The sequence below is a fragment of the Lissotriton vulgaris genome, chromosome 4_1, assembly GCF_964263255.1.
Source record: "Lissotriton vulgaris chromosome 4_1, aLisVul1.2, whole genome shotgun sequence".
In the NCBI taxonomy this organism is placed as follows: Eukaryota; Metazoa; Chordata; class Amphibia; order Caudata; family Salamandridae; genus Lissotriton; species Lissotriton vulgaris.
Window position 1 is genome coordinate 2067848578 of NC_141691.1, and position 19712 is coordinate 2067868289.

The following is a 19712-nucleotide window of genomic DNA, read 5'->3' on the forward strand; positions in this document are numbered from 1 at the left end:
CTGCTGAGAAGAAAACAGACTTCTGGCTTTCGAGCGAGCCAGGGAGCAGCAAATGACACAGAAGAAGAAGAGTGGAGAGGAGAGGAGGGGAGGGGAGGGGAGGGGACATAAAGCTTCCCAGCGCTGGATGAGGACGTTGAAGCATCTAGGGGAGTAGCATGTCCCAGGAAAGTCCCTGTCACATCCTACGGTCTTGAAATACTTGGTTCAAACTACACTGCAGGGGCGGATGTCATTCTTGGCTGACGGGGTTTGAATCTGCATATGATCCTCAGCAGACGAGTGATGCTGACGAGGCATGCACTGAGCAGACCACCACGAACGGGTGATGAAACTTGTATCGATTTGACTGACAGCCACATAACTAAGTATCACTGCGGGGGAGACACTGTTAGGAAGTTCAGATTGACATAAGTCAAACTTTCCAGAAGGCAGAGAAAAGGCCGAATGTGATGTGGGAGCTGTTTATCATTGGCAATTATAGAGCTTTCAAGGGGACAAATAGATAACACGTGGATGGGTTAATCTGCTTCTAATTGAGCAAGGTCTGTGAGTTTTCACTGGAGAGGTGTAACAGTATGACCACAGACCAGTAAACCAGGGGAACGTGCAGCGCTTGCTGACAAGTGGGAAGCAAACCAGGGCGTCGGAAGGGCAGGATAGTAGAGGCCTCTGTGACAGGAGCTCTTCACAGGCGGTCGAAGCTTTGGAGAATAGTCTAATGAATCCCCAGGCATAGGGGCAGGCAAGGAAACCATAGTGGAATGGTTCATTCCACAAGGGTTGCAAGTCAGTGAATGAGGGAGGTTGCAGAGGCATGCTACACCTCACTTAGGGAAATTTGTTGCAACCGTGTGCCCAAAGGTCACTTGAATTCTTACGGCACATACAATATATCAATACTATCGTTATTTATTTTACTTTTCAGTTTGGATCAGAATTGCCAGAGTGGTCCTTTGGAAGTAGTTTCAGGATCCATGGATGGATGGATAGATAGATGGATGGATGGATGGATGGATGGGCAGGCAGAAGAAGAATCCAGGCTAAAAATACATCCCAGCAGCCCAGATTACCTAAGACTCGTCTAGGCAAACAGCACCAAGTTGACTGGGATGCGCTATAATGGCAATAGTGGGACCATTGTTGATTGTCGCACTGTAGATCTGTCCAAGGTTTTACCTGGATTATACAACCATGGGGTCACTATGACAGAGAATGGTTTTAAGTAACCAGCTGCTCACTAGATCTAAAGACGCATGACATTACAACACAAACAATTACAACGCTTGCTTTTACAACGCAGTTTTTACATCGCAACAACCATTACATCGCATGATTTTATAACACATGCCATTACAACACATTTTTTAAAACTACCATTACAACGCATTCTATTACAACGCATACCATTACAACACAAAATACTTTTAGGGCAACAGTAGGGTGTAAGTGTTGATTTGTGTAGGGGTAAAAATCACTATTCCCACTCCGGTGAATGCAACAGTAGGGAAAGTGGTGGATAGTGAAGGGATAATAATTACTATTCCCATCTACCCCAAAACCCATACCCACCCTAAAACTTTCAAATCTCCATTACTAACTTTATAATGCGTTGTGGCATGCGTTGTAATAGCATGCATTGTAATAGCATGCAATGTAAAGGCAGTTGCGTTGTAACAGCAGTGCGTTGTAATGACTGCGTTGTAATGGATGTTTTCCGCTAAAGATAGGTGGAGACACCAGTGAGATAATGTGTCAAAGAAATGAGATGTGTCTAGATGAGTCAATGTGTGCTAGAAGTTGTTACAAACGATTCAGAAAAGGGGGTGGTGATGAACAGAGTGTCTGAATTAAGCAGACCACTCTTACCCAGTCCAAAGATCAGGGCTTGATCCATCACCGTTATTTATCTCACTGCACCATCCCAGCTCAGAACCTGGCTATATGCAAATCAGTCTGTCCCTGGCCCAGTGCATCATGGGAACAGGGCAGACTAAACTACAGAGCCAATTCTTCACCAGAAAGGAGACAAGCTACCGGGGACCGGTTTCTGGCATTTCAGCCGTCTTCGGCCCGGCTTGCTTGAATCCTGATGGTGCAGTGAGAAAGGGACTCATGTCTGAGTATACCCTGCCACACCTATAGGGGCCAAAAACGATTCAGAAAAGGGGGTGGTGATAAACAGAGTGTCTGAATTAAGCAGACCACTCTTACCCAGTCCAAAGATCAGGGCTTGATCCATCACCGTTATTTATCTCACTGCACCATCCCAGCTCAGAGCCTGGCTATATGCAAATCAGTCTGTCCCTGGCCCAGTGCATCAACAAAGTCAGGTACAGTGGAATCTGCCCCCACAGTCGATGGACTTGAGGAGCGGGAGGAAAATACCCCAAGATCAAGCGAGCACCAGCACGAACACGGAGAAGGGCTCATAGTGAATCTCAGTTAACGGACACTGACACCCATTGAAGAGAAAGTCCTAAATCGTGGTCTGGGTTGTGTAGCAACGAACCAAGGTGATGCTTTTCAAACCCAGATAGAGATCTCCAAGTTCTTCCGTAAAATACGGTTACATTTCTTCTTTGAAAAAAACACAGGCAAGAACATTGAACAGACCACGACTGAACAAAACACAGGCTTTAGAAACCCTTCAACTTTCATGCCTCTCAATACTACAGTTCCAGCCAAAGTTACAGCCTTTGAAGAAGCTGTCAAACATGATGTACAAAATCTTTTCTCGGAAAGACACAAACCTTTTGTTAACATTACAAAAGCGGAACAAGAAGCAATTAAAAAATTGTCCAAAGACCCTCTTATCACGATAAAACCGGCTGATAAGGGCGGAGCCGTTGTCCTGCTAGATACTACAACCTACAGGACAGAGTGCATGAAACAATTGAGCGACAGTCATGCGTACCGACGTCTACCGGAAGATCCCACACTCAGACTGATGACACAGATTGGCCATCTGGTGGAAGAAGCACTCTCTGAAGGTTGGATAACACCCAAATGAAAGTAACTACCTACGCAGAACACATCCCACCATGCCATACTTCTATATCTTACCTAAGATTCACAAAGCATAGCGGCCGCCCCCAGGACGCCCGATAATCTCGGGCATTGGCTCACTTATGGTACCTCTTTCATCATTTGTGGATGTTTTTTTGAGACCACTGGTGCGAACTATGCCGTCTTACTTACAAGACACAAAAGACATGCTCAGGCTACTACCGGGAATTGAATTCGACTCCACATCGGACATACTTGTGTCCTTCGATGTGGAGTCGCTCTACACCTCTATTCCACAAAATGAGACACTTGAAGTAATTGAAGAACTTCTCAACGCGAGCAATCTGGATTCCATCACGCCGGTCTCATTTATCATGGACCTTGCATCCTTGGCGATGAAAGAAAATTTCTTTCAGTTTGAGGACGATGTCTATCTACAAACGTCAGGTACCAGCATGGGCAGCATTTTTGCGCCAAGCCTGGCAAACCTCTATATGCACAAATTTGAACAAGACCATGCATTGAATATCGCAAACCCGTATTTATCATCTATTCGGGTTTGGAAGAGGTACATAGATGACATTCTGGTGGTCTGGAGGGGTGAGGTGAAAGATCTCATGAATTTTCACTCCTGGTTGAACAACTGCAACAATTTTCTTAAGTTCACCATAGAGTACAATCACCAATTTTTGGCTTTCTTGGATCTACTGATAACTGTATCCCCAGATGGACTGAGATCAGAGCTGTATAAGAAACCGATGGCCCGCAACTCACTCCTGGAATATGGGAGCTGTCATCCTAAATCTCTGAGGGACAATCTCCCATTTGGACAATTTTTACGTGTCCAACGTAATTGTTCTACAACTGAGTCTTTCAAAAAGCATGCCCATGATTTGGAAGAGAAACTTCTTAAGAGGAAATATCCCAAGAAACTGATTCGCACATCCCAGAGGAGGGCTTCTAACAACAACCGTGAGGCTCTGCTGGAACCGCCTCTACCTAAAGAACAGAACGAGAGAATCACGTGTGTTAACACGTTCAGCACCAGACCCAATGCCATCCAACAGATCATCCGCAGACTTTGGAAGATCCTCAATACTGGTGCTAACGAGCTAGAACAACCTCTATTTGCTTTCAAGAGGGGTACCAGCATCAGAGATCAAATTATACATACAAGACCACGTCCGGCTACCATCCACCAGATTGGGACACTGTGGGACATGCCAGCAGTGACCGGACACCATCCTTGTGGAAATTGTGCAGCTTGCCCGCAAACAAAAAATCTACAAGCATCAATAAAGGGACAAGCAGAGCCTGGGAACAACGACGCTTTACTAATTGTAACAGCAGCAATCTAGTATATTTAATCACTTGCCCTTGCTCTTTGAGATATGTCGGAATGACGACCAGGAAAGTAAGAACTAGGATCTCTGAGCATAAAAGCACCATCCGTTGCAGAAAACAGGCGACCCGCCTAACCAACCATTTCTTGGAAGTCAACCATAAACCTACAGACTTCGATTGGATAGTGATTGAACAACCTGTCATTCCAACTCATATCACTGATGTGTCAAAATACCTGTTCAAATTAGAACAGAAATGGGCATACAGACTTAACACGGATAAGGCTGGGCTTAATGAGGATATCCCATGGATGTCATTGTAGATTCCTTTAGGATAGAGCTTAAAATTCTGGACTGTAATCCAATAAAAAGATCAGATTTACATACATGTGCCTTCTTCCATGCATTTGGACCCACCTCTGATGATAAATATGACATCTCTTGTTCATAACTGCCAAGAGATACCATTGCTCCAGGCTAATCTGCTCAGTTTGCACATTAGGTATAGTGGCTCTATGTCAAAAGCTGCACCTAGGCTACTGCACACTGCTCTCCTTCTCCCTTATTAATGTCTACACACATTGAGGCATATACAGCATGTTTAATGATTGCAGCTATGCCTAACTCATTTTCATACTATTAATACCTTTACCATATTGAATATGCTGGCAATAAAAAATAAACAGTAACCGGCAACAGGTATGTGGCCTACGACCAGTGAAATGATCGGTGCACGTTTGTATTCCTAACTACAGATCGGCACACGTATGTGAACAGAACAATAGGCTTATGATCAGTTCAAAGTTCGGCACACGAATGTGAACCAAACTACATTTCCCGGCAGAAGTTGGCGCGCATGCGTCTATTCCGTGGAGAATACAGAACCGGACTACAATTCCCGGCAAACCTAGTCGCGCACGATCACCTTCGAAGCGTACTAATGACGCTGACAAATCGAGCCCGGGCACCTCCCCAGACAGCCCAGACGGCTGCTGAGTGTACTGACGGGCAGGTAAGCCCTATACCTCCTAGCATGTTTGGAATGTGTGGGCGCACGAACAGATAGGCTTGTGTGTGAAAGGTGCATACGAAACTAAGATCGGCTCGATTAAACCAACGTAGGCGGTACTATAATTATCTCAGTGAATACCGCTATAATTGCAGGATTAATACAATGCAAAGACCTCTAGTACAAGTGATAACGCAAAAGAATGAATGCTGGGTCAGAAAAACGAACACATGTTTGCTGGGGTAATCATGTACACTGATGTGATAACGTGCATTTAAGCCACAACCGCTTGCATAAGGTTCTGAATGGTGTATTTATAGCACGTAGCGCTTTACGACCTTACCCAAAATATGGATAATGGTAGATCATCGGGTTAAAAGAATGAACAAAAGTAATCTGAGATTAGCCAGATGGGGATGAGAAGTGCACTGGGTAGCTGTTTGTCCTTTAAACATTCAATTAGACCGATGTTAAACAAACGAAGTGGCCTTGATTTATAAATTGGTTTAATCCAGGAGACATCTCCGAGCAACATGAGCAGTTGGGCAAAGGTTATGCGACTATATGAACAAGAGACATTTTACATGGGCTTTGATACCTTTTCTGAATAAGAGGGAGCGTTGTAATTACTGGCCTTCGCGTTGTTTTTATTTTGACTTGCACGTATCACTTTCTCTATATCTTAGAGCGGTGCGCTATCTTCCTGAGCTGTGGCCAGGCGATGAGTGGCACGTTCCTCTTACCCTATAGGTGAGCGAGAGGGCTTTATCTACCTGGCGACCAGATACTGATTGTTTTAGGTTTTCCACATAATCATGTGTCAAAAAGAGATGACTTACACTAATTTTGGTAATGTCGTTTTTGTCTTTGTTTGTGTCTAATATCTATGTTGTTGTGTCTTGATGACGTTTGTTCCTGGGACATCCCTTGCAGAATTGAGAGGACAACCAGGTTTGAGCAGGTGATATCTGTATCAGAAACCCTTTTTTATATCGCACTTTTTGAGCAGTAGCAAATGTTATAGGTCCTGAAGAAGCGGGAGATACGTAGTGATCTTTAAACTACCGCAGAAACATGTTGACCAACATCTAGGGTCAGTGACTATAAGGGTTAAACACTGACTGGTTTGCACTGAATGGTTTTAATTTTGAAAATGAACGGCACCAGAATAAAGTTTTTTTGCGTTCATTATTCAATTTTATCTTAGAGCACGTCACTATCTTTCTTTTGATTTTCATAACTTTCTCTTGCACTGCTCCTCAGTTACAAATACAACACTTCCTTTTGCACCATTTTGTACAACACTAACCTTTCCCTGCCTAGGTGGCAACAACCTAGACTCTCCACTATGGGAAGTGGTTCAAAGGATGAAAGGGCGGCAAAGGACAAGTAACTGATGGATTTCCTTCCCACACAGTGCGATGTCTGGTTGTGTGCTTTTGTAACAACTTCTAGCACACATTGACTCATCTAGACACATCTCATTTCTTTGACACATTTTCTGACCCATAGTTATTCTTTGTTGTATTTACTGATCTGAGTAGGGGGCTGTAACTGTGTGGTCGTTAAATATTCCCTGGGACCCTCCACCCAATTTTTTTTGTTTTTTTTTGTTTATGACACCAGTGAGATCCCATTTGGGCTAACAGAAAGACCTCAGCATGGATTGCTTGCCGGGGAATGACCTTGGAGCTTGAGGTCCAGATGAGGCTGTGATCACAAGAGCAAAGGCCACCAGGTGAACAGACTTGAGGAGATTCCCCAGAGTTTGTTGCCACCCAGAGCCATTAATGTGCCAGTCTAGGCAGGGCAAATGTCCCTGTATTGCCATCTGAGCTACCTAGCTACGGATAGGGAGTCAGCCCTGCCAGCAGCAGACCATATAATATATCCTGGGAAGTCCGACAGAGTTCTAAATTATTCGGCGCTTGAGGTCACAGGGAAGCTTAGTTAATGAAGGTTCAGCCAGCGTGTCCTATTCTGCATAAGATCTACCAGACTGCGCTGCCACAAGGGACGTTGAAATGCATATAAGTTTCATAGGGAAGGTGAGTTGCTCTACAGTAAGCCTTCTAATTCAGAGCCTTGACCCAGGCAAAGATTGGTAGTTCTCTGGGCGCACTGGAACTTCTTCATTCAACTGGGCCACAAGGTTCCTTTATTTGAACATGTACGGTAAAATCACTAACGAGTGGTTGTGCTCTCATTTTTACTGATCTGCTATAGGTGTACAAAATTAGCACTTTTGACTCTCATATCTTACTTGCCAGATACATTGAAAGTCTACAAGACACACAAAAGCACCCCATATATCCATGCAGGCGTTACGGCTACCTTTAGAGGATGTAGGGGTCATTATAGTTGGGCACCTCAATTCTCCCAGTAGATAAAGTTTGGAGTAAGTTTACTCTGCGGGACCATGAAATAAGGTTCCTGGAAGCAATTCCATTGGCAAGCAGAATTCACCCAGTGTTTGCCAAGGCTTCGTTATGCATATTTTCAAGGGTTTTTATGCCCTAGAAGAGTGGTTTCTGAATATGGATTGAACTGCAGTACCTAAAGGTTACGTGAAAAGAGGCTTGTGTAACTGACATGTTTTCTGCATCTTACCATCCCCAGGCCAACGGGCAGGTTGAGATGTTTAACAACATTCTCAAAAGTATGATGGGTCCTTACACACTTCCCTGCTAACTATCTCACTTCTCTCTCTCTCTTCAAGTTTATCACTTTTCTTTTCTAGCTATGTTGAATGATCTCTTTGCTTAGAGGCTTCTTCACATTGAATTCCTACGCAGTTCCTCTTGTCATATGCGGCCGGCCCTCCATGGATGGTAGGCGACTTGCTGTGTAACGTCTGCATTGATAACCAACACCTGCACTTTCTATGCCTACTTTAAACTATGCAGCCTGCGAAGAGTTGTAGGCGATAAGCTGGTTTTCCCTTTGAAATAAAAACAGATGTAAATAAAAGAATTGTGATGGGTCCTTTAAACTGCTCATAAGGAGGAAATGGCACATCCTCCTGGCTTACCTAATTTTTGCATATTGGAAACTGCACAAAAGGGTCTGGGATTTAGCTCGTTAGAGCTTCTGTATGGACACCTTGTTTGCAGCCTGTGACATCTGTCAATGTCATCTGGATAAAAACACAGGCGTTCTGATTGACTATGTGTTAGTCTTCAGGCAAAAGATGACACAGCTGAAATAAGTCATCTTGACATAATTCAAGAACTTATGAAGGAATGGTGCTATGAGAAATCGACACTGATTGCAGTTGATGTATTCTCGAGATGGGTGTGGGCTGACTGACTGTTTACAACCCTTGCCTCGTTTGTTCTTCTTTGGTAGGGTCTGTCAAGCGTCCCTTTTAATTGTTAGGTCTCAGCCTAGCATACACTGCACAGCAGTGTCGCGCAGCCGAGATTTAATGTTTTCCCTAGAGTGGGGCTTGAACCCGCCCCTCTTCTCCATTGGCTGTCTTACTAAACGGGGGCCAGCCATTGGAGGATAGGGGCGTCACTCCATTCAAGCCCTGTCTTTTTGGGATAGAGGGGTGTGTTTTGGCTGTTCAGAGGGCCGACTTGGGCGTGCAGGCAGCGTGAGCAGACACATTGCGAAAATGGCCGGTTGTGCTTGCACTCCTGCCCCCCTCGCTTGTTGTGCTTGCTCTCCTGCCCCCCTCGCTTGTTGTGATTGCACTCCTGCCCCCCTCGCTTGTTGTGCTTGCTCTCCTGCAACCCCCCTCGCTGGTTGCGCTTGCTCTCCGGCCCCCCTCGTTGGTTGTGCTTGCACTCCTGCCCCCCCTCGTTGGTTGTGCTTGCTCTCCTGACCCCACCCCCCTCGCTGGTTGTGCTTGCTCTCCTGCCCCCCTCGCTTGTTGTGCTTGCTCTCCTGCCTCCCATCATTGGTTGTGCTTGCTCTCCTGCCCCCCCCTCGTTGGTTGTGCTTGCTCTCCTGCCCCCCTCACCGGTTGTGCTTGCTCTCCTGCCCCCCTCCCTTGCTGGTTCTGCTTGCTCTCCTGCCCCCCTCGCTGGTTGTGCTGGCTCTCCTGCCCCCCCCCTCGCTTGTTGTGCTTGCTCTCCTGTCCCCCCCTCGTTGGTTGTGCTTGCTCTCCTGCCCCCCCCTCGCTGGTTGTGCTTGCTCTCCTGCCCCCCCTCATTGGTTGTGCTTGCTCTCCTGCCCCTCCCCCCTTGCTGGTTGTGCTTGCTCTCTCGCCCCTCCCTCACTTGTTGTGCTTGCTCTGCTGCCCCCCTCGCTTGTTGTGCTTGCTCTCCTGCCCCCCCTCGCTTGTTGTGCTTGTTCTCCTGCCCTCTCCTTGTTGGTTGTGCTTGCTCTCCTGCCCTCCCCCCTCGCTGGTTGTGCTTGCACTCCTGCCCCCTCGCTTGTTGTGCTTGCTCTCCTGCCCCCCCTCGCTTGTTGTGCTTGCTCTCCTGCCCCCCCCCACGCTTGTTGTGCTTGCTCTCCTGCCCCCTCTCGCTTGTTGTGCTTGCTATCCTGCACCCCTCGCTGGTTGTGCTTGCTCTCCTGCCACCCCTCGTTGGTTGTGCTTGCTCTCCTGCCCTCCCTCGCTTGTTGTGCTTGCTCCCCTGCCCCACCCCTCGCTGGTTGTGCTTGCTCTCCTGCCCCCCCTCGCTGGTTGCGCTTGCTCTCCTGCACCCCTCGCTGGTTGTGCTTGCTCTCCTGCCACCCCTCGTTGGTTGTGCTTGCTCTCCTGCCCTCCCTCGCTTGTTGTGCTTGCTCCCCTGCCCCACCCCTCGCTGGTTGTGCTTGCTCTCCTGCCCCCCCTCGTTGGTTGTGCTTGCTCTCCTGCCCCCGTTGGTTGTGCTTGCTCTCCTGCCCCCCGCTGGTTGTGCTTGCTCTCCTGCCCCCTACTCGCTTGTTGTGCTTGCTCTCCTGCCCCCCTCGTTGGTTGTGCTTGCTCTCTTGCTCCCCCCTCGTTGGTTGTGCTTGCTCTCCTGCCCCCCTCACTGGTTGTGCTTGCTCTCCTGCCCCCCCCTCGCTTGTTGTGCTTGCTCTCCTGCCCCCCCCTCGCTTGTTGTGCTTGCGCTCTTGCCCCTCCCTCCTCGCTGGTTGTGCTTGCTCTCTTGTCCCTCCCCCCTCGGTGGTTGTGCTTCCTCTCCTCCCCCCCCTCACTTGTTGTGCTTGCTCTCCTGCCCCCCTCGCTTGTTGTGCTTGCTCTCCTGCCCCCCCTCACAGGTTGTGCTTGCTCTCCTGCCCCCCCTCGCTTGTTGTGCTTGCTCTCCTGCCCCCCCCCTTCGTTGGTTGTGCTTGCTCTCCTGCCCCCCCTTGCTGGTTGTGCTTGCTCACCTGCCCCCCCTCGCTGGTTGTGCCTACTCTCCTGCCCCCCCTCGCATGTTGTGCTTGCTCTCCTGTCCCCCCTCGCTTGTTGTGCTTGCTCTCCTGACCCCCCCTTGTTGGTTGTGCTTGCTCTCCTGCCCCCCCTCACAGGTTGTGCTTGCTCTCCTGCCCCCCCTCGCTTGTTGTGCTTGCTCTCCTGCCCCCCCCCTTCGTTGGTTGTGCTTGCTCTCCTGCCCCCCCTTGCTGGTTGTGCTTGCTCACCTGCCCCCCCTCGCTGGTTGTGCCTACTCTCCTGCCCCCCCTCGCATGTTGTGCTTGCTCTCCTGTCCCCCCTCGCTTGTTGTGCTTGCTCTCCTGACCCCCCCTTGTTGGTTGTGCTTGCTCCCCTGCTCCACCCCTCGCTGGTTGTGCTTGCTCTCCTGCCCCCCCTCGTTGGTTGTGCTTGCTCTCCTGCCCCCCCCTTCGTTGGTTGTGCTTGCTCTCCTGCCCCCCCTTGCTGGTTGTGCTTGCTCACCTGCCCCCCCTCGCTGGTTGTGCCTACTCTCCTGCCCCCCCTCGCATGTTGTGCTTGCTCTCCTGTCCCCCCTCGCTTGTTGTGCTTGCTCTCCTGACCCCCCCTTGTTGGTTGTGCTTGCTCTCCTGCCCCCCCCCCTCGCTGGTTGTGCTTGCTCTCCTGCCCCCCCTCGCTGGTTGTGCTTGCTCTCCTGCCCCCCTCGCTTGTTGTGCTTGCTCTCCTGCCACCTCCCTCCTTGGTTGTGCTTGCTCTCCTGCCCCCCGTTGGTTGTGCTTGCTCTCATGCCCCCGCTGGTTGCGCTTGCTCTCCTGCCCCCTTCTCGCTGGTTATGCTTGCTCTCCTGCCCCCCCCCCCTCGCTGGTTGTGCATGCTGTTATGCCCCCCCTCGCTTGTTGTGCTTGCTCTCCTGTCCCCCCCTTCGCTGGTTGTGCTTGCTCTCCCGCCCCCCTCGCTGATTGTGCTTGCTCTCCCGCCCCCCTTCGTTGGTTGTGCTTGCTCTCCTGCCCACCCCCTCGCTGGATGTACTTGCTCTCCTGCCCCCCGCTTGTTGTGCTTGCTCTAATGCCCCCCCTCGCTGGTTGCGCTTGCTCTCCTGCACCCCTCGCTGGTTGTGCTGGCTCTCCTGCCACCCCTCGTTGGTTGTGCTTGCTCTCCTGCCCTCCCTCGCTTGTTGTGCTTGCTCCCCTGCCCCACCCCTCGCTGGTTGTGCTTGCTCTCCTGCCCCCCCTCGTTGGTTGTGCTTGCTCTCCTGCCCCCGTTGGTTGTGCTTGCTCTCCTGCCCCCCGCTGGTTGTGCTTGCTCTCCTGCCCCCTACTCGCTTGTTGTGCTTGCTCTCCTGCCCCCCTCGTTGGTTGTGCTTGCTCTCTTGCTCCCCCCTCGTTGGTTGTGCTTGCTCTCCTGCCCCCCTCACTGGTTGTGCTTGCTCTCCTGCCCCCCCTCGCTTCTTGTGCTTGCTCTCCTGCCCCCCCCTCGCTTGTTGTGCTTGCGCTCTTGCCCCTCCCTCCTCGCTGGTTGTGCTTGCTCTCTTGTCCCTCCCCCCTCGGTGGTTGTGCTTCCTCTCCTCCCCCCCCCCTCACTTGTTGTACTTGCTCTCCTGCCCCCCTCGCTTGTTGTGCTTGCTCTCCTGCCCCCCCTCGCTTGTTGTGCTTGCTCCCCTGCTCCACCCCTCGCTGGTTGTGCTTGCTCTCCTGCCCCCCCTCGTTGGTTGTGCTTGCTCTCCTGCCCCCCCCTTCGTTGGTTGTGCTTGCTCTCCTGCCCCCCCTTGCTGGTTGTGCTTGCTCACCTGCCCCCCCTCGCTGGTTGTGCCTACTCTCCTGCCCCCCCTCGCATGTTGTGCTTGCTCTCCTGTCCCCCCTCGCTTGTTGTGCTTGCTCTCCTGACCCCCCCTTGTTGGTTGTGCTTGCTCTCCTGCCCCCCCTCGCTTGTTGTGCTTGCTCCCCTGCTCCACCCCTCGCTGGTTGTGCTTGCTCTCCTGCCCCCCCTCGTTGGTTGTGCTTGCTCTCCTGCCCCCCCCTTCGTTGGTTGTGCTTGCTCTCCTGCCCCCCCTTGCTGGTTGTGCTTGCTCACCTGCCCCCCCTCGCTGGTTGTGCCTACTCTCCTGCCCCCCCTCGCATGTTGTGCTTGCTCTCCTGTCCCCCCTCGCTTGTTGTGCTTGCTCTCCTGACCCCCCCTTGTTGGTTGTGCTTGCTCTCCTGCCCCCCCCCCCTCGCTGGTTGTGCTTGCTCTCCTGCCCCCCCTCGCTGGTTGTGCTTGCTCTCCTGCCCCCCCTCGCTGGTTGTGCTTGCTCTCCTGCCCCCCTCGCTTGTTGTGCTTGCTCTCCTGCCACCTCCCTCCTTGGTTGTGCTTGCTCTCCTGCCCCCCGTTGGTTGTGCTTGCTCTCATGCCCCCGCTGGTTGCGCTTGCTCTCCTGCCCCCTTCTCGCTGGTTATGCTTGCTCTCCTGCCCCCCCCCCCTCGCTGGTTGTGCATGCTGTTATGCCCCCCCTCGCTTGTTGTGCTTGCTCTCCTGTCCCCCCCTTCGCTGGTTGTGCTTGCTCTCCCGCCCCCCTCGCTGATTGTGCTTGCTCTCCCGCCCCCCTTCGTTGGTTGTGCTTGCTCTCCTGCCCACCCCCTCGCTGGATGTACTTGCTCTCCTGCCCCCCGCTTGTTGTGCTTGCTCTAATGCCCCCCCTTGTTGGTTGTGCTTGCTCTCCTGCCCCTGTTGGTTGTGCTTGCTCTCCTGCCCCCCGCTGGTTTTGCTTGCTCTCCTGCCCCCTACTCGCTTGTTGTGCTTGCTCTCCTGCCCCCCTCGTTGGTTGTGCTTGCTCTTTTGCTCCCCCCTCGTTGGTTGTGCTTGCTCTCCTGCACCCCCCTCGCTTGTTGTGCTTGGTCTCCTGTCCCCCCCCTCGCTGGTTGTGCTTGCTCTCCTGTCCCCCCTTCGCTGGTTGTGCTTGCTCTCCTGCCCCCCCTTCGCTGGTTGTGCTTGCTCTCCTGCCCCCCCTCGCTGGTTGTGCTTGCTCTCCTGCCCCCCTCGCTGGTTGTGCTTGCTCTCCTGCCCACCCCCTCGCTGGTTGTACTTGCTCTCCTGCCCCCCCTCGCTTGTTGTGCTTGCTCTAATGCCCCCCCCCCCTTGTTGGTTGTGCTTGCTCTCCTGCCCCCTCGCTGGTTGTGCTTGCTCTCCTGCCCCCTACGTGCTTGTTGTGCTTGCTCTCCTGCCCCCCCTCGTTGGTTGTGCTTGCTCTCCTGCCCACCCCCTCGCTGGTTGTACTTGCTCTCCTGCCCCCCCTCGCTTGTTGTGCTTGCTCTAATGCCCCCCCCCCCCTGTTGGTTGTGCTTGCTCTCCTGCCCCCTCGCTGGTTGTGCTTGCTCTCCTGCCCCCTACGTGCTTGTTGTGCTTGCTCTCCTGCCCCCCCTCGTTGGTTGTGCATGCTCTCTTGCTCCCCCCTCGTTGGTTGTGCTTGCTCTCCTGCCCCCTCGCTGGTTGTGCTTGCTCTCCTGCCCCCCCCTCGCTGGTTGTGCTTGCTCTCCTGCCCCCCTCGCTGGTTGTGCTTGCTCTCCTGCCCCCCCCCCTCGCTTGTTGTGCTTGCTCTCCTGTCCCTCCCTAGTTGTTTGTGCTTGCTCTCCTGCCCCCTCGTTTGTTGTGCCTGCTCTCCTGCTCTGCTATTGGCATTGTAAATGACAATGGCATTTATTTATGTTTATGGCTGTTGATGCCTTTCTCAATGACTTTTGCCGAGAACGGGAGCAGGGAGATGGAGCTGTACGTTTTGAGGTGGGTGAGATACGCCGAGGGCTTCTTCAGGAGTGGGTTGATCTCATTATGTTTACAGTCGTCGGGGAAGGAGGCGTTTGCCAGGGAGCGGTTAATGGTGTGGCGAAGCATGGGTGCGATAGTGCCGGTGGCTCTGTTGAGGATGTGGTGGAGGCAGGGGTTCGTTGGGGCCCTGGAGTGGATTGACTTCATCGTCTTCAGTGTGTCTTTGGTGGTGAGGGCTGTCAATCGTTGGATTCAGGGTGTCTGGGGTAGCTGGTGAGGGTTCAGTGTGTTGGTTGTCTTCGTCGAAGTTATCGTAAATGTTCTTGATTTTGTGGTGGAAGAAGGTGCTGAGTTTGTTGCAGAGGTCTTGTGAGGGAGGAATGTCAGTAGACTCGCTGGTGGGTTGGGCAAACTCCTTGATGATACTGAAGAGTTCCTTGCTGTTGTGTGCATGTGTTGAGATTCTGTCTTCAATCGCTTTTTTCCTCGAATTTCTGATGAGTTGGTGATGGGGGTTGGTGGCGGCTCTGAAGTTATCGTGGGCTTCTTTGGATTTCCTCCAGGCCTTTTCAAGGCATCAGCATTTGCGCCTGGTCTCCCGAAGTTCGGTGGTGAACCATCTGGATTTCTTGGCGTGTGTCTTGTTATTCTTCTTGTGGGGGGCTATGGTGTTGACGCTGTCGGAGATTCATCTGTGCAGAGTTCAGGCTGCGGAGTTGGGGTAGTAGTCTTCTGCGGTAGTTGGAGTAGAATTGCCGAGTGAGGAGGTGAGTTGGTCGTCTGTCATATTGGCCAGTTTCTTCTTGGGAGCAGGTGCTGGTGTTTGTGGATGGTGGGTGTTCTGAAGGTGAAGTGGATGCATCAGTGGTCTATCCACAGGAGTTCGGTGGTGTGGCCGAAAGTGATGGAGTTTCCTGTTGTGAAGAGGGGGTCGAGGGTGTGTCCTGCTGAGTGTGTGGGTTCGGTCACGATCTGGCGGAGTCCAATGTTGTGGAGGTTGTCCAGGAGGGATGTGGTGTTTGGGTCTCGAGGTGGAAGTTGATGTCTCCCAGCAGGGTGTGGTTGGTGGATGCGGGGAGATGATGTCTATAATGGAGTTGGTGAAAGGTCCGCGGGGTCCGGGGTTTGATAGATGAGAATTCCTCTGAGGGTGGTGGTAGGGCTGGCCTGTATCTTGAAGTGTAGGTGTTCCATCAGGTCTGTGGGCTCGTCGGGGAGTGTGTTCAGGTGGAGGGTGGATTTGTGGACGACGGCGATTGCTTCTCCCGGGCGGGTGAGGCGGTCATTCCGGGAGATCTTTTATCCTTGGGGAATGACAATGGCGATGTCCGGTCCCGAGGTGGTGTTGGTCCAGGTTTCGGTCAGGAATGCTAAGCCCGAGTGGTGCTGGCGAGGAGGTCCCAGATTTCGTTGTCGTGTTTGTGGTGTGATCGGATGTTGAGGAGGATGCATTGCAGGGTCTTCAGTTTGGTTGTGTTCTTACTGGCACGTTGTGCTAGGTCCGTGTTCCTGACAGTGCTGCAGGTGTGCTGGCAGCGATGACAGCTGAAGGGTCCATGGCTGTCGGCCCGTGATGCTAGCTTGCAGGTGTTGTTACTGCCTGGGTTGAGTGCATGGAGTGCCGCTGGGTTGTAGCATTAGCCTTGCGGAGGTCCAGGGTTCCGGACACTGGTCGGGTCGCAGACGGGCGCAGATGGTCTTACCTTTGACATGCCAGCGGCCGCCCGCTGCGTACGGCCGCCATCAAGTAGGGGTCGGGAAGGGCTGGACAGCTGGGAGGCGGGAGCTGGGAGGGGAAACTGGCTCTGGCTGATCGCGCTGGGGGGAGGGGCCGCGGGGGCAGCAGCGGCGGGAAAAACGAGGGAAAGCAACCAATAAGGAAGAGGAAAATTGTAAAGAGTAAAAGGGTGAGAAAAGAAAAATATATAAAGAGTGAAAGGGTGAGAAGAATAAAGGGTGAAACGGAGCAGAAAGCTGAAGAAGAGTGCTATACAGAGTGAAAGGGTGAAAAGCTAAAGGGTGAAAACGGAGCAGAAAGGGGCAGACGCGGAGCGAGAGAAAAGAGTCAGAGATCCCCTGAACCACCAGGGATGAGGCGCAGGTATAACCTGCGGGTGGCGGAGGGCCTCGAACACCAACATTACGGTAGTGTAGGGACTCAGTAGAGGCCTCACTTAATGGTGGAGCTACCAGGATGGGACAATGAGTCAGTGGCCTTGCTCAAAGCTAGAAGCTTTTATTGTACATTATGACTATTTTGCACCATTTGTTTCCCTTTTTCACAATAATTTTTCAAAACTCTGCAAGTTTTTGTCTTCTCACATGTTTATGTGGCCTTTAACATGTCAGTTATTTGGACTTCAGCGGTACTAGCTTCTGGAGATTACCCTGCCCGCTCCAAACCTCCCCTCCATTCCCGGATTTACGTGTTTCCTACGCCCACAGAGTGACAGCTGGACATGCAGCCACCTAAATGGATTGAGAATGGATTCAAAAGCTGGGAATCTGCATCTTGTTTGTTGCACTTCATTCTGACAGACATCCAGCAGGTGCTTAGAAGCGAGCCCTTCAGCCCTCCGTACAGCACTACAAAAATATACTAAGAAAAGGACATGTACATACCACGCCGTATCGTAAGAGGCTTGCAAGTATGAGGAAGGGCTTTGCTGCATAAGGTGTCAGCCTAAAAGAGTTCTGTAAACTGGGAGACCGTTCTGCTGTATAATAACACTTTTGTAATCCCTCTATAACCTGAGGGATAGCACTGCTGTACTGGTGCCAGTTAGCAGGATTGTTGCAATCTGTTGTCTCAGATGCAAATCTAGAAGGTTTTTGCAGCCCGAGACAGCTCTCCTCTGTTGCTGTCAGTTAATAAGCTTAGTGAAACCTGGTGCATCGGTTTCTTCAAGTCCTGCCAAGTACCAACCAACAGGCAATTTGGGTGGCAAACTGTAAGACTTGCAGTTATGCCAAAGAAAAAAGTATTAGACTAACCGATGCCTAGCACTTGGCAGGGCTGATACGTTGAAATTCTTAGACTAAGATAGAGAATACATAGGGATTTCAGATCCCAGGTACAATAACGTATGTCCAATGAACCAGTGTATACTCGGGATGAAACTGGGAGCCTTTGAAATTGCATTTCATTCTGCTAAGAGTTGTCATGGACAGTGGCATAGCACAACGTGGTGAAGAGCAGTTTGCATCTTGACATCACACTTGGCAACAGAGACAGTCTGAGAAAAACCTGACAACCTGTGGTGAAAATCATACCACCAGCGGATTATCTTGTAGAATTAGCACCCCCCTCCCCTAAATGAGATGTCTTAATGAAGAGCTACTTATACACAGCATGTTCAAAACTGGACAGTATCGTATGCACTGTCAGTGTCCTTGTGACTTTAGTGCTAAAAGAATCAGAATAGCTAACCGGTGACTGGCTGCGGTCTGGGCTGTGACCAGGTGTGTGTGTCTGTCACCTCCTTTACGTTTGTAGTTTTTTTCTCAAAACCGGCGGGGGTAATTTAATCTCTTCGGCGCGGCCGACATTACGCTGCGATGCTAAAAAAAAGAACACAGGCGCGGTTTGGATGGCCCCCGGCCGTCTTCCGCACACGCCCACCGTGACGTTGTGACGTCGGACGGCCCGACTCATGGATGGGGTTAAAACAGATTTTTGACAGTCATAAACTGTCGGCTATGCTGTATGGGAGATAACTGTGCTGGCCTCAGCCAGTGAGGATAAAGCTATATTCCATATACCAGCAGCTGCTTTACCCTGGCATTTCCTTAATTTTATCCTAACTTTTGGTAGTGGAGTATTAAAAATAAAAGAAATCTGCAGGTGTACATGTTTATTAACCTGAAACAACAGTTCAGTGGCTCACCATTATCCCAGGAAAGGCTAGACTGAATTTTCTGGTACAATCAAAATGACACCATAGTGGAAATGTAGTCCCATGTATAGCAAAAAAGTATAAACAAGCTTGTCAAAGCCAATCTGTTTCCTATTTTGAAGGTGAAGCAAACCTACTGGCTTTTTTGTCAGCGTAGTGCTTTGCTTATCTGCATTTATTTACATGGTAAGCTTCTGAAGAGATGTGCAGGCTATGTTTTTAGAAAGGCTGTTTACACGCCAGGGTTTTAGAGTTACCTGGTGACACTAGCACACTTATTTTTGTCTATTCGTATTTTTTACGAGAATAAAAGCTGATTCGTGCATAGCCCAGTTACGGAGTTCCTTTACAGTTCCTGCTCTTTGTTTAATGCAACATCGTTTTGAGCTGAATGAGATCAAATCGAGAAAGCAATAGCCTTTTTACACATGAATCATTTTGAAGCCATATAAAAGTCCCCCAAAGACGACAAGGTGCACTGAGGCAGTACGCTGTTGCACACGCAGCCTATTACTACAGCAAGGAGTAGCCCCAGAGATCAAGCAGGCTGGCCCACCCTCCCAAAGATTGCCGACTCGTTCTTAAGGAAAATTAAGAAAAAAGGGGTAACCCTGTGTCCCTCAGAACCTGGGTAAGTTACAGTTAAACAAAAGTGGTTCTGTCGGGTAGAACAAACGTAAGTTGAGGATGCTTTTAATGCAATCTGAAAGGTAAGATCTCGAGCACGCAATAGTTAGACAAGGGATCAATACTCAAATGTCTTGGCACTCAATGAATAGGACCTGAAATGAAAGGTTTTGATGATATTATTTATATTAGAATTACTTCATTCAAGGATATAAACATTACAATGGTAGACTGTCAGGATCAATAATACACCTGAATATAAAGTGCATATGGGTGACAAATGTGCCTGGTGCTCAAGTGTTAAACAATACATACAGTGTGAAAATTTTTGTTTATATATATACAGGTGTAAAGATAGGCCAGATGTTGATTTCAATCCAGAGATTCCTATCTTTCCTGGTATAGAATCCTGGTAGTACTGGACCTAGAAAAAGCGTAGGCGTTTCAACCCTATGGTGCCCCAATTGGTGGTCACAGCGGGTCTTCCTCAAGACAGGTACGGGGGGAGGTTGTTTGATAGCAGTCTGAAATAGATGGAGGAGCGTGTATAAGAGATACTGGAGGTGCATGGAAACTAATACACCATGGGCCCGATGTAGGTAATTCTAAATTACCACTTCTAAAATACCGAATCATACCGATTCGGTATTTAAGGAGTGGTAAATTAGAAGGGGCGAAATTTAGGTATTTCAGAATCGGTAAATACCGAATCGTTAAGATTCGGTATTTACCGATTCTGTAAATACCGAATCGGTAAAGCCCATTGATTCCAATGGGCATTG

General features: G+C 50.5%; 1 pseudogene across 1 annotated transcript in view; it reads left to right on the top strand.

The window, feature by feature from the left end:
• LOC147725018 (uncharacterized) overlaps nucleotides 1-19712 on the top strand; it is a 105212-nt pseudogene that overhangs the window by 15451 nt on the left and 70049 nt on the right. The gene's annotated exons all lie outside the window — the stretch shown is intronic.